This window comes from Dama dama, chromosome 5 (assembly GCF_033118175.1).
Source record: "Dama dama isolate Ldn47 chromosome 5, ASM3311817v1, whole genome shotgun sequence".
NCBI classification, from domain to species: Eukaryota; Metazoa; Chordata; class Mammalia; order Artiodactyla; family Cervidae; genus Dama; species Dama dama.
In genome coordinates this window covers 50,929,620-50,943,084 of record NC_083685.1, presented here as the reverse complement: position 1 = coordinate 50,943,084, position 13,465 = coordinate 50,929,620, and the positions used below count along the sequence as shown (strand labels likewise).

Genomic DNA, 13,465 nt, shown 5'->3' with positions numbered 1-13,465 from the left:
GACTATGGCAGGACTACTGCACCGAAACCGCTAGTAGCCTTATGATGTGAGAAAAACAGTGTGGAAATAGGTAATTCCTATTTTCTTAGAAACCCCATGAGCCAGATTTCCGATTTCCTTTTAACTGGCACATTCCTCACTCAACTCAAGCTAAGACTACAGAACTTCAAGAGTTTAGGTTTCCAGACAACGATCCTTAGGCTGAGTTGGGGATTCTTACTCAAGTGGTTTACTGGGAAGGGAAGGGAAGCAGGGAAGGGAAAAAAATGTAAGTAGAGAATGTGAGACTAGCTTTATCCTGATCCCAGAGGGGACTCTGGAGCTGAATTATAGCACAGAACTTATCCAGCTTTGAAGCTGGTAAGGTGAGAAGTTGAGGATAGGGGCAACCTTTTTATTTATTTATTTATTTTAATGAATTGTGTTTTCAAAAGCAGTTGGTTTACAATGGCTATTAATTTTGGGTATCCCATTCCTTTTATTTATTTATTTTTCATTTATTTTTATTAGTTGGAGGCAGACGAATGGATACGGAAGCTGTGGTACAGATACACCATGGAATGTTACTCAGCCATTAAAAAGAATTCATCTGAATCAGTTCTAATGAGATGGATGAAACTGGAGTGGCGACCTTTTTATGTCATATTAGGTGAATTGCTGAGAAGGGGTGATGAGGGTTACTTAACATTCCAAGACCCAGGTCAATTCTTTGGCAAAAGGGACAGCTGTGAGGCGTGAGTAGACAATTGTCACAGCTGAATACCGTACATTAGCCTGGTAAAGGGGACTTAATGGGCATCAACAGCATCCATGCACCATCATTAGTTTCCGTGGTTTATGTATGCTTTTTGCTGTAGGTTTTGCTGGCTCCATTTTAAACAAATTCTCATTATTTCTAATATTGGACCTAACCTATCCTTGTCTTCTGGCTTGGCTCTACCTTAATTCAGTCAGATATCTTAATTTTCCTGCCAATAACATAAGGAGATTTTTTATACATTAGTTGGATTCATGTGCCTTTGAGTAAATGGGAAATTCCATCTACCAATTACATTAGGGACCATTTCTAGACACCTATATACATTTATAATAACTCTGCTTTCCCAATCTTTTGTATTTCTTTCTTTCCCAGTATAGTTAAGATCTATTACTTGTGACTTAAATCATTCTTGTACTTTTTCCCCTTACAAGAAAAGAATTATGCTTGTTAATAATTCTACTCAAAATCACTAGATGTTCAGGCTTACAAATAGATGAAGATGAATTTTTCACCATAAGAATAACAAAAATTGATAGTGTTTGTGTCCTTGTTAATATATTTAAGATATGAAGACATGGATTAATTCATAGAGCACTGCACTGGAAAAAAAAAATCCTCAAAGTGAAGGGTAAGCAGAAATATCTGAGTAAGGTTTAAGCATCTGCATAAAGAACTAGTTTTAAAGAAAAAAATAATCTCTTTCAGAAAACTGAACAAAACAATAAAATATATCTAAAACTGTATGCTAAAAAATGTATCCATTTAATCAACCTTTTTGAAAGTGCTATAAAATAAGCAAATGAATGTCTCAAGAGATAATAGCCAGCTTGTAAGAAATATGCTTATATGTAAATACAGAAGTCAAATAATGCAGGTATCTGTTGTTGGTGCCCAAAGACATTTGGTTGATATTGTATAATATGATTAGGAACTTACCTTCTAATAATCATCACATATCAGTAAGGACAATAGAATGGTTCTAAGATACTCTTCTATGTGAACAGTTTTTGTTTTTCAAAGAGTCTATATAGACTTTCTCCTCTGTAAATGGAGTAAACTCACCACTGCATTTCTGCTTATTTGGTGCATTTCTCATGGAGACTGAATGAGGAGTGCTTTTCAAATATCGTTAATTGTAGGTAGTTTCAGGACTGTGACGTGATGGTTCAGGCCTCTGTGGCAGGTAAGCGCAGGACATGCTATCAGCCTCAGCTGTATGACTCTACACAAGATTTCATGTATATGTAATATTTAGTTATTTGTCTGTGCTAGGTCTTATTTGCACTACGAACTTCTTAGTTGGGTCCTGTGGGATCTACCTCCCAACCAGGCCCCCTGCATTGGGAGTGCAGAGTCTTAGCCACTGGAACACCAGGGAAGTCCCACTACATAGGACTTTAACCTCAGGTGAAACTACAGATTCCAGTGGTTTGTTCATTTTCTGGTCTTTATATACATAAAACAAAGTTTGTACCTTAATGTATATACCAAAAGGGAAAAAAAAAAAAAACAAAAACAAATTTGAACCTTTAGAGCTTCAGACCATCAATCCTTGGCAGGCTAGCTCATCGAGAGGGTCAAGTAAAATTCAGACCACGTGGGGCACTGACTGGACTTTTTAGGGTGGAGTGATGAGGGCTTCTTCTAACCTGATGGTGCTTAACCTTGGCTGCATTTTGGAAGCTCCTGCTGAGCTTTTCAATGTTCTCCTTCCTGGGTCTCATCTGAAGAACTTAATTAAAATGGAGCGGGTGTGGCCTGAGATGAGGATTCTCTTGTTTAACTCCTGAGTCTGTTTAATATATAGCGGAGGATGCAAAGCAATGGGAAGGCTGGTGTGCATGTGCCAGAGATTGTCGGAGACTCAGCGTTCCAGCAGGTAGTCATGTGCTTGAGTTAATGTACCAAACAGAAGGGCAAGCTTCATTAGGCTCTGCTCTGAAGGCTGTCCTCTGAGTCTCACAGGTCGGAAGACCTTTAGGGTGGTAAGCTTGTGGCATTTGCTTATAAATGATTATAGTCCCCTCAGTTCTAAGAACGTGCTTGTACCTCTTGGTGATAAATGGATTTAAATACTGTATTTCCCCAGTTCTTAAGCTCAGTTTTATCAGAATTTCTTGTGTCACAAATAATTTTACCTGTCAGGGTAGTTAAAAAAATAATTTTTAATTAAAAATTTAAAGGTCATGCCTAAAAAAATATTTTTTCTCAAAGCTAACAGGTGTATCCTGTGATTTATATTGTTTTAAAATGATTTTCATTACTTCATACAAGCACAGCTAACATTTATTGAATGTTTACTGCACGACAGACAGGGTTCTAAGTTAAAATTATTTTACAGATGAAGAAATTGAGTCAGAGAAAGGTCGTGTTATTCCAAGGTTTTACAGAGCTAATTAGTGAAAGGGCCGTGATACCGTCTGGCTTCAGTGTCTCTGCATCTATGTAAGCCTGTTGTTGAAAGAAAAAGAAAAATTAGAAATTTCACCTTTAACAAAAAAGCACCGAATTGATTTCCAAGTAGTTCCACAAATTACCTTTTCCTAGCATTATGTAACAGTTCTAGTTGTTCTGCATCTTTGCCATTATTTCACCTTTTGAAACTGTAAAATCTTGTTTAGCATAATTAGCTGGTGAGTATAAAACCCAATCTCACTAGATTTTAATTTCACTTTCTTTGAAAGCTCTTTAGGTAATGCATCTTTTATATATTTATTGGTCATTTAGCTTTTCTTTTTTTCTATTTTTATAATAGTATCTTTTCCCACTTCTCGGGGGGGATTGTCTGTCTCATATTCATTTGTAGATTTCAAAAAAATATATATATGTATTTTCTACATATTTTCAGTTTTACATGATGCAAATATTTCACCAAGTTTGACTTATCTTTTATGAATATAAGTCCTAATTAATGTAGTAGAACTTGTAAACTTTTTGGTTTGTATGTTTTCATATTTATTTCATTAACGTTTTATCCAGCCCCAATATCAGATATACATTCTGCTACATTGTCTTTGGTAGCTTTATGATTTCTTATTTTTACATTGATTTTAGTCCACTTAAAATTGCTTTTTGTGTGTGGTATGATTGGGGATCCAATTTCATTTTTTAATATGGCTAATTACTTGCTCAAAAACCATTGACCATGTTTTCGTACATTTGTTCATCTTTATTGCTGGACAGTATTCTGCTGCATTACTATATTCGTAATGTAACTGAAAGTAGGGTCCAACTGCTTGCTGGTCAAAAGCCAATAAAAGGGCCAGGCTGGTAGAAAGGAAAATTTGCTTTATTTTGGATGCCAGCTACAAGTAGCTTGGTTTGGTGTGAGGTGGGTCGGTGGGGAGGTGGGGGAAGACAAAAGGAGGGCATGGAGCAGAGAAGGCAGATGCCTGTCCAAAGACAGACTCCCTCCACTGACAGTGGGCAAGAGCTTTTATAGACAGAGGGAGGGACCTACATGCAGAAACAGCACGGTCAGCTCTGACAAATGATCCTGAAAGTGGTCATTGGTGGTCTGATCAGAGTCACTTTGATTGTTTTAAGTATAGTTAATTTTCAGTTCCAGGGCCAGCCTCTTCCTAGAGGCCAGTTCTCAGAAGTGTGGCAGCTTGTGCTCATCATGCAGTTAACATCTTCTGCCTGGTAAGGGTTTCAGGATTTATAAAACAGGTCACAGGATATAGCTCAGAATATTATCTATAGTCCTCGAGAATGAACTCGAGGTCCTTGACTAAACTTAATGACTAAAGTTTTATTACTTGGTCTCCTTTGACTGTTTTCCTTTTTTTCTGCATTTTTTTCACTTCTCTGGTTAAATTTATTCTTTTGATAATGTTTGGGTAAACTCTGGGAGTTGGTGATGGACAGGGAGGCCTCGCGTGCTGTGGTTCATGGGGTCGCAAAGAGTTGGACACAACTGAGCAACTGAACTGAACTGAACTGAATGTTTTTCCTGCAGTGTAGGAGTCACAGAAGATGTGGGTTCAATACCTGGGTCGGGAAGATCCTTTGGAGAAGGGAATGCAACACACTCCAGTATTCTTGCCTGGAAATCCCATGGACAGAGGAGCCTAGTGGGCTACAGTCCAGAGGGTCACAAAGAGTTAGACATAACTGAGCAACTGAGCACACAAACTTTTTCCACATAAAAAACGCAGGCAGAGAGCATGGGAGACAAGGGCCATAGGGTCTTGCTCTGTTTCAATAATACTTTATGTTCATTTTTGTGGTGTCGTACTTATAATAGGTAAATCTCTTCATTGTACTCTCCTTCTTCAGGAGTGTTTTTGAGATGTTCAACTGTATTTTCTAATCCATTAGTTAGTGAATCATTTTCTAATGTTATACCAAACTTGAATTCCCAAGATAAGTCCAACTTGCTCATGGTGTGTCTTGATTTTATATATTGAAAGATTCACCTTCCTGATTATTTCCTCAAGATTTTTGTTCCTGTATTGATGAATGGAATTTACCTATATTTTTCCATTCTCACATGTCCTTTGACAGCATATGTAAGATTATGCTGGAATTTGAAGATATTTCCTTTTTTTTAACATTTTCTGAGTCTTGACAGATGAAATTATTTGTCTTTAGATTATTTGACAATCCTGATGTGTAATATCAGTTTAGGTCTATGGGTTTTAGAGAGAGAGATACTTAGTTTTGCTGTTGTTCAGTCACTCAGTTGTGTTAGACTCTCTGCCACCTCATGGACTGCAGCACGCCAGGTTTCCCAGTCCATCACCATCTCCCAGAGCTTGCTTAAACTCATGTCCATTGAGTCAGTGATGCCATCCAACCATCCCATCCTCTGTTGTCCCCTTCTCCTCCCACCTTCAATTTTCCCAGCATCAGGGTCTTTTCCATTGAGTTAGTTCTTCACATCAGGTTGCCAAAGTATTGGAGTTTCAGCTTCAGCATCAGTCCTTCCAGTGAACACGCAGGACTGATCTCCTTTAGAATAGACTGGTTGGATCTCCTTGCAGTCCAAGGGACTCTCAAGAGTCTTCTCCAACACCACAGTTCACTTAGTTTTCGATTCAGTGTTACATGGTTGTAGTACTGTTCAAGTTGTCAGTGTCTTTCTTCTTCAGGCCATTTTGATGCATCTTATCTTTCTAGAAAGCTATTCGTTTCTTAGTTTTCATATTTATGAGAATACATTTCTCTTTATCACTTTCATCAGAAGTTTTTAAATATTAGTCTTAAAAAACACTTTTCCCTTTGGACTTTTACATTTCGATTGCTATTTCATGAATTTTTGTTATTATTTCTTATTTTTATATTCTCATGATATGTTTTGATCTTTTTCTTTCTTTTGATCAAAGTGGATTATAAATTCCTATTAATTTTAAATCTTTATTCATTTCTTTTCTAGGTTAACGTTTGAAATACAGTTTTAACTTTATTTTTATCTCAATATATTTCATAAGCTCAATTCTATAAGTATTTCTGTATGATTTACATGTAAATCTTTTTGTTTCTTAGTATTATTTATCTTTGATTCAGGATTTATTTTGATTTGCATTCTTAAATTTTGGCTTAATGGAAAGTTCTGCTGCTGCTGCTGCTGCTAAGTCGCTTCAGTCGTGTCCAACTCTGTGTGACCCTATGGACAGCAGCCCACAAGTCTCCTCTGTCCACAGGATTCTCTAGACAAGAATACTGGAGTGGGTTGCCATTTCCTTCTCCGGATGGGAAGTTCTACTTATCTTTAAATTGTTTTAAACTTATGGCATGGTGTTTTATGATAATGGTCATTTTGAATTTATAGGAATTTATATCAATTATCATAAATGCTTGATCTATGCTTAAAATAACTCCTGAGAAATATGTTCTTTATATGCCTATTGTATGAAGTGTATTAATTTTGTTCTTTAATTTTTCTATGTACTTTCTGACTTGGGAAGAGCAATCTATCCAAGAGAGTGTGTTAAAATTCTGTTGCTGTGATGAATCTGGGATTTTCTCTTCATAATTCTATCAGCTGGTGTTTATTTTACAAAACTTTATTATTTGGTGCATATTAGCTTAGAATTAGGTTTTTCTTACTGGAGAAAAACAAAGTATCCACATATGACTATTTTTAATATTAGTTTTTGTTTAAAGTCTAGTCAATACCAACTTTCTTTTGGATGGAGTTTTCCTGCTATAGAAAAATTTTCCTTTTTTCTTTTTTATCATGGCAATACCATGAGTTTTTTGTATATTCTTATTTTTCATAATAATTTTACATGTGGATTCATCCTGTCATCTTCCTTTGGGCTTTAGGCAAGGTCTTCTTCTAAGTGCAGTAGTGTCCTAGTCTTTATCTCTTATTCTTCTGTCCTCAGCAGGCATTGTAAATACAAGCTTGCTTAAACGGTACTTATCCGGGCTACCTGAAACTGCTGGGAAGTTCAAAGAGAGCAGCAAATGTGTTGACAAGTAAAGTATTTCATCTTGCCCAAGATCTGCTTAGCAAACTCACAAGTACTTAGTAAGCCGAAAGACGCTAGTAAAAATATCAGTGTTAGACTCTATCATTGGTTCAGGATACTGAGAAACTGAGCATGTTTTTGTGTAAAGGGCATTTGAATTATAAGTTATGTAGTCGTGACTTGACTAGGATCCGTATTCATGTTTAAGTTTTCTTTGTAGCTTTAGAAAGTGGAAACGTTGCTGGCCACCCTCCCGGTACTGAGTTCTCTGCCATCCTCAGGCACGCTGCTGCTTGGCCCGGTTCTGTGGCTCTTCTGCTTCCCGCTGCCATATCTGCACTCTCCTCTCTTCTGCGCCAGTACTAACAGCTGCTGCTGTTTGCTGCCTGCTTTCCCAGATGCTTTTTATGTGTAGGGTGGCAACAGGAGTAAGAAAGCTGTGGCGATTTCAGAGACTTGATGAACAGCAAAAGCAAGCTTAGACTCGTGAGTGTTCCACTAACATTCCCACCACTTTTCAGTGGCCTTTGGAGTGGTTTGCAGTTTCCCACCCTCCAGGGAATCTTACTCCATGACTTGGCCTCTTGGCATTCACTCAGTACACAACTGTTTCCAATTCTGTTGATGAGCTACAATTCTAAAACTTCACTGCAGGATAATACAAATGTTACCCTTTCTCGGTTTCTCCTTTTAAACATGATAGTGACTTTATTAAAATACACAACTAAGTATACAGATTGATACATTTTTACACATGTGCACACCTGTAATTAGACTCAGATTAAAGACAGAGAAAGATTCATTTCTCCAGAAGGCTCCTTTGTATTTCTTACCAGCCAACACCCATACCCATTCACTCTTATACCCACTCACCATCAGAGGAAACCACCATTCTGACTTTTTATTACTAATAGTTAGGTTTGCTTGGTCTTGGATTTCATAAAATGGAACATAAAGTATTTTTTGTGCATGTGTGAAATTTCTTACCCATATAAAATCACAGCCTTATACTTTGATGTGTGATGATGGGGAAAGGGACAATTTAAATTAAAAAAGGAAATGTAAAAAGGAAAATGCTAATTTTATTGTCAAGCAATAGTTTAAGGGCCTGCCATATAATAACTCATGGAATTCTCACAGCCTTCTGAATTGTGTGCTGTTATTACGACCAGTCAAATATTGATATAGAGACACAATATGTCAGTTTCCCAAGATCACAGAGGTGGTAAATGGAGCAGCCACGGTTCAGGCTTCAGAGTCTGTGCTCTTAGCAGCTATCTAGCCTTATAATAAAAACTTGGCTTGGGAACCTTTTTTGTTTTTTGTTGGACAGGCTTCAGCACCTTTTTTTTCCCTTTTACTTTTTTCTTCTTTTTGGTGAAAGGCCAGCTAGTAAATATTTTAGGCTTTGTGGACAATATGGTCTCTGTGACAGCTGTCTAAGTCTGCTGTTTGTAGGAAAGCAACTATAGAAAATATGTAAACAAATGGACATAATTGTCTTCCAATAAAACTTTATTTATGGACATTGCAAATTGAATTTTATATATTTTTCACTTTACAAAGTGTTATTCTTTTGATTCCTTACCCCCCCCCCCCCCAACCATTTGAAGATATAAAACCACCCTTTACTTACGGGTCATACAATAGCAGACAGCTGGCTGACTTGGCCTGCAGGCTCCGGTTGACTAACCCTTCCTGTAGCATATAGTAGTGACTGCAAGAAACCTGAAACTTGGAAGGTAAGGTTACAGACATTATGAGGATGAATTTAGAAGCAATGGACATGTTTCAACTGGGATCAATAATTGCTAAGGCACAGCAAGTCCCACACTAATAAATTATCTGTCATTGAGAAAGCCAAGAGGCACATTTTTTAAGGTAGCCTACCTATTATTATAACAAATCAACCCTAAAATCTCAGTGGCTTACAGAAGTTGATGTGAGGATGAGTGGTTGGAAAGACCGATAGACGGTTTTGCTTTTGCTTTTTCTTTCCAAACAACAGTCAGTTCCAAGAAGAGCATTAAGATTTTGGTGTGCATTTTCTATAAACAAGGATATTTTCCCACATAATAATGATGCAATATAAAAATCAGGAAATTGACTCTTGTACACTGTTGTCATCGAATTCCCACAGCCAGCCAAGTTTTGCTAATTGTCCCAATAATGCCCTCACACATTACTTAAGTCATCGTGTTCCTTTAGTCCTTTTCAGTATGGGGCATTTCCTCAGTCTGCCCTTTACTTTCATGACCAGGGAATCTCTGAAGATCACATGGCGATTATTTTGTAGAGTAGTCTGTATTTGTGTTTGTCTAAAGTTTCCTCATGGTTAAATTCAGGTGATGCATCTTTGCCAGGGCTGCCTCAGAAGTGATTTTGTGATTTCTTTCCTTGTATTTTATTAGATGACTTGATTAAAGTTTGCCTTCTTAAAGCTGATATTAACTTATATGTTTTTTCCCAGTTTCACTGAGATATTAACATATAGCCCTGTATAAGTTTAAGGTATACAGTGTAATGATTTGGTTTACATAATTTTGAAATTATTGCCACAATAAGTTTAATTAACACCCATCATTACATATATGTATACACACAAATATATTTAATGTATATGTATATATTTTTCCTTGTGAAAACAACTGTTAAAATTTACTCTGACTTTCAGATATACATACAGCAGTGTGAACTAGTCATCATGTTGTGCATTCCATTCCTAGTACTTGTTTATTAACTGAAACTTTGTATCTTTTGAACTCTTTTTCCAACCCCCATCCCACCTCCACGTGGCCCCAGCACCCCCTCACTCCTCCCCGGCCTGGTTCCCTCTGTTTGTCTGGTAACCACAAATTTGATCTCTCTTTCTATGAGGTTTGGGTTTGTTTCTTCTTTTTGTTTTTTTCTGGGTTTTTTCTTTGAGATTCCACGAGATAATGCAATATTTGTCTTTGTCTCTCTTACTTCACTTAGCTTAATGCCTTCAATGTCCATATATATTGTTGCAAATGGCAGGATTTCCTTCTTTTTTAATGACTGAATAATACTTCTTTGTGTGTGTGTGTGTATACACACATACATACATATACATACACAACTTTTTTATCCATTCTTTCATTTATGGACACTTATTTTGTTATGTCTTGTCTGTTGTGAAAAAAGTGAAAGTGATAGTCATTCAGTCGTGTTGACTCTTTGCAACTTGGTGGACTGTAGCCCACCAGGCTCCTCTATCCATGGAATTATCCAGGCAAGAATACTGGAACGGGTTGCTATTTCCTTCCCTGGGGGATTTTCCCAACCCAGGGACTGAACCCAGGTCTCCTGCATTGGCAGCCAGTTTCTTTAACATCTGAGCCACTGGGAAAGCCTTGTCTATTGTAAATAATGCTTATATGAACATGGATATGCAGCTATCTCTATGACATAGTGTTTTCAATTTCTTCTGATATATTCCCAGAAATGGAAATACTGGGTCAGATGGTGGTTCTAGTTTTAACTTTTTGAAGAACTTTCAAATTGTTTTCCATAGTGTCTGCACCAACCTACATTTCCACCAGCAATGCATGAAGGGTCCCTTTTCTCCACATTCTTTCCAGCATTTATTATCGCTTCACAACATTGGTGAAGTAGTGAGGTAATTTATTGTGGTTTTGACATGATTTCTTTTATGATTATTGATTTTGAGCACCTTTTGATATATGTGTTTGCCTTTCATATATCTTCTATGGAACATGTCTATTCAGGTCCTTTATTCATTTTTTAATCAGACTATTTGGATTTGTTGGGGAGTTTTTGCTATTGAGTTCTTTATTTTGGATATTAACTCCTGATGAGATATATGCTTTGCAGATGTTTTCTACCATTCCACAAATTGTCCTTTCATTTTGTTGATCATTTCTTTTGTTGTTCAGATGTTTTCAGTTAGATGTAGTTAACTATTTTTGATTTTGTTTCTTGAGTTTTAGGTATCATATCCAAAATATCATTGACAAGATCCATGTAATGGAGCTTACCACTTGTTTTCTTATGCAAGTTCTAAGTTTTGGCCTTTGTATTTTAGTCTTTAATGTATTTTGAGTTAATTTTTGTGAGTGATGTAAAATAAGGGTCTTTTTTACATGTGAATATCCAATTTTCTGACACCTTTTATTGAAAAGACTGTCTTTTCTCACACTTTCCTTCCTTTTTTCTCTATTCTAAAATAGGTATTCTTGGCTTCCTTGTCAGATGTTAGCTGATCATGTACATATGGTTTAATACCTGGGTTTTAAACTCTGTTCCACTGGTCTACATGTCTGTTTTTGTGCCAGTGCCATAATGTTTGGATTATTATACCTTTATAATATAGCTTGAAATCATAAGTATTATGCCTCCAGCTTTGTTCTTCCTAGGATTTCTTTGACTATTTGTGGCCTATTGTTGCTTTATATAATTTTAGGATTGTTTATTCTACTTCTATTAAAAAAAAAAAACTGCCTTTGTAATGTTGGTAGAGGAAGCTTTGTAATAGTAAGGCTATTTTAACAATATTCTTTCCATTCATGAGCTTGGGATACCTTCCCATCTATTTGTCTCTTTTTATTTCATCAGTGTCTTATAGTGTAGAGATCTTTCACCTCCTTGGTTAAATTTATTCCTAATATTTTATTTTATTATTTTTGATAGGATCATTTTCTTTGTGTCTTTTTCAGATGACTTGTTATTAGTGAAGAGATAAACTATGAATTTTTGTGTGTTAAATTTGTATCCTGGAACGTCATTGCATTCATTCATTAGATCTAACAGTATTTAGGTGGAGGCTTTTCTTGTTATAAAATCATGTCACCTGCAAATATAGCCAATTTTATTGTTTCCTTTTCAATGCTGATGCTTTAATTATTTATTGCTGTCTGATTGCTCAAGCTCGAACTTCTGATACTATAATAAATAGGAGTTGTGAGAGTGGACACACTTCAGCTTGGAGGAAAAGTTTTCCATCTTTCACTATTGAGTATGATGTAGGCTGTGGTCTTGCTATAGATATGGCCATTATTATGTTGAGGCACTTTCATTCTATCTATACCTAATTTGTTAAGAGTTCTTATCATGAACATATGATACATTTTGTCCAATGCTTTTTCTGCATTTGAGAGATTTATTTCATCCTATTTAATACAATATACCACATATATTTGGAGAAGGAAATGGCAACCCACTCCATTACTCTTGCCTGGAAAATCCCATGGACAGAGGAACCTGGTGGGTTACAGTCCGCAGAGAGTCAGCCATGACTGAGCACAATCGGCAGCACCACATATATTGATTTTTGTATGTTGACCCATCCTTGCATCCCAGGGTTAAATCTCATTGATCATGGTGAATGATGCTCTTAATGTGCTGCTGAATTCATTTTTTTTTAGTTTTTATTGAGAATTTTGTATTTATATTCATTAGGGATATTGGCCTACAGTTGTTTTGTTTTTTCCTAGTGGTATCCTTTACTAGCTTTGGTCTCAGGGTAATGCAGGTTCTGTAAAGTAACTCTGAGAGTGTTCCCTCCTTTTGGACTTTTTGGGAAGACTTTAAGAAGGATTCGTATTAATTCTTTAAATGTTCAGTAAAATATATCAGTGAAGTCACTTGGTCCTGAGTTTTTCTTTGATGGGAGATTTGTGCTTACTAATTCCATCTCCTTACTAGTATTTGATCTTTGAAATTTTCTGTTTCCCTCTTGATTCAGTTTTGGCATATTGTATGATTCTAAGACTTTTTCTATGTCTTCTAGATTTTCCAGTTTGTTGGCATGTAGTTGTTAGCAGTAGGCCCTTATGATCCTTTATGTTTCTGTGATGTCACTTACAATGTCTCTTTTTTTCATTTGTAATTTCATTGATTTGGGCCCTCTATCTCATGGTTAGTCTAGCTAATTTTTTGTTGTTTTATACAATTTTATCTTTTCAAAGAACCAGCCCCAGTTTTGTTAACCTTTTGTATAGTTTTCTTGTTTGCTACTTATTTCTGCTCTAATCTTCATTTTTTTCTTTTCTTCTGCTAATGTTGGGCTCAATTTGTTCTCGCTCCCCTGTAATTTCTGTTTTTATCTATTGGTTGTTCAGGAGAATGTTGTTTAATTTCCATGAATTCATGAGTCTTCCAGTATTCCTCTTATTAATTTTTAGTTTCATGCCACATGATCAGAGAAGATATTGATAGGATTTCAGTCTTCCTAAATTTGCTAAGACTTATGGACTAACATGATCTGTCCTAGAAAATGTTCCTGGTGTGCTTGAGAAGAATG

At 36.3% G+C, this 13,465-nt stretch overlaps 1 long non-coding RNA gene across 1 annotated transcript in view; it reads right to left on the bottom strand.

Moving 5' to 3' along the window:
- Window positions 1-2,477: 2,477 nt before the first annotated feature.
- LOC133056709 (uncharacterized) overlaps window positions 2,478-13,465 on the bottom strand; it is a 418,882-nt gene continuing 407,894 nt past the window's right edge. Inside the window, exons 4-5 of the long non-coding RNA XR_009692885.1 lie at window positions 8,819-8,916; window positions 2,478-3,211 (exon numbers count right to left, since the gene is read on the bottom strand). This is a non-coding gene — a long non-coding RNA (uncharacterized LOC133056709). The remainder of the gene's footprint in view (window positions 3,212-8,818; window positions 8,917-13,465) is intronic.